The sequence below is a fragment of the Delphinus delphis genome, chromosome 1 (genome assembly GCF_949987515.2).
Source record: "Delphinus delphis chromosome 1, mDelDel1.2, whole genome shotgun sequence".
Classification (NCBI taxonomy): Eukaryota; Metazoa; Chordata; class Mammalia; order Artiodactyla; family Delphinidae; genus Delphinus; species Delphinus delphis.
Window position 1 is genome coordinate 130,593,342 of NC_082683.1, and position 1,812 is coordinate 130,595,153.

At 47.5% G+C, this 1,812-nt stretch overlaps 1 pseudogene; it reads left to right on the forward strand.

Annotated features, from left to right (window-relative positions):
* Positions 1–1,109: 1,109 nt before the first annotated feature.
* LOC132423689 (ubiquitin-conjugating enzyme E2 D3 pseudogene) lies at positions 1,110–1,461 on the forward strand (annotated as a pseudogene).
* The last annotated feature ends 351 nt before the right edge of the window (positions 1,462–1,812 follow it).

The following is a 1,812-nucleotide window of genomic DNA, read 5'->3' on the forward strand; positions in this document are numbered from 1 at the left end:
TTTCAGGAAGTACAGAGCTCATCCAAAGGCCCTTCCTTCTCCCACTGTCCATGAAGACTAGGGGCTCATTCAGTCCAAAGGGATCCAGAGATATGTTCAAACACTGGGAGGTGACAAGGTGGTGTCTGATCAATCCTGTGCTGCTTGTTTTTCTTGCTGTCACATGGCTCCACTGTTGGAAGCTGTTTGTAATACTGTGATGTCTTCACAGATCTAGACTCTCATCACTACCATTCCATTGAGGAACCCCATGCTTGGGCTCTGAAGTTATGGCTCTCTAAGCCACAGGCCCTGGAACTGCACTGCGAGGCTTTGTGCCTCAACCACTGCTCTCCCAGAACTGGCCCAGCCCCACGAACCTCAGGCTCCTGTGATCAGCTGGTGTCCCCATCATGGCATCCCTTTGCCTTTCCTGCCTTTGGAATCTCCTTCTGCCAATGAAACATGGTCAGGGCCACCATTTTTCCCCCTAATTTTAAATCTTGAGGGAAAACAGGGGACCAGGTTACTTCCTTCTTAGAAGATCCTGGGTTCCTCATGCAAACTGGTCCTCCTCTGCCCAGAAACTAGTTCTACCTATTAAGGAATATTAGTCAGGCTTCAGAAAATTTAATTACGTCATTCTCCAAAGAACATGCCACAAAACTCAGATCTCCCTCCTCCAAGATGGCGGATAGGACAAACTCAATGGATCGTTGTGTGACTGACTGGAAAGTTGTCTGATCTGTCCACCTAGGCAGGAACCAACAGGCAGCGCTGGCACATGATTATATGGAGCTTTCCTCTGGGACCAAATAAAATCCGCTCATCTCCCCATCCTAGAGCTGTCCTGGTGATTTGGGCATCTCTGCAGTCCGGGGGCAGGCTTGGAACGCCAAACACTGCCTCCCGGGCCACTGATGGAGTACCCAGCTCAGCATTTTTCATCATCAGTTTAAAAAGTGAAAATGCTTCCACATCTCAGAGCTGAGGAACTGGATCTGAATAATAATTATGTGTGCGTAATTGAGGCACTCCACCTTCAAAACATCCCCTGTCTTATCACTTCTTACCACTCCAGTTCAGGCCACTCTCACTGCTCTTCTAGACAATTGCAGTCTAGACAATGTTCTGCAGATCCAGTTGGGGATGACATGTTTCATTGGCAAGCCAGAATTATGGGACCTAGTGACAGCCCATATCAAGGCGGTGTACTCTTTTTGACAATTCATTTTCCTACAGACTACCCCTTCAAACCACCTAAGGTTGCATTTACAACAAGAATTTATCATCCAAATATTAACTGTTTCTAAAGTTCTTTTATCCATTTGTTCACTGCCATGTGATCCAAACCCAGATGAGCCCCTAGTGCCAGAGATTGCACAGATCTATAAAACAGACAGAGATAAGTACAACAGAATATCTCGGGAATGGACTCAGAAGTATGCCATGTGATGCTACCTTAAAATCAGAATACCCTGCATTATAGCTGGAATCAACTTCAAATTACTGTTAAAAAAAAGCCCAATTTCTCTGCTTCCACTTGATCCCCTCTAGAGTCTATTTTTCACACAGCGGGCCAGAGTGTGCTGCTCAAAGCCCTCCAACGCCTTCCCACAACACACTAGAAGAGCATCCACTCTCCCCACTGTGGTGTGAAGACTCCACCACGTGACCCCCATTCATCTCCCCAGTCTCCCCACTTCCCCGCCTCCACTCCAGCCACACAGGCCTCTTGCTCTCCAAGAGTAGCCCCAGCCTATTTCTTCCTCAGGGCCTTTACATGTGCTTTCCCCTCCTCCTGGAATATTCTTCCTCCATTTCTCCACTCAG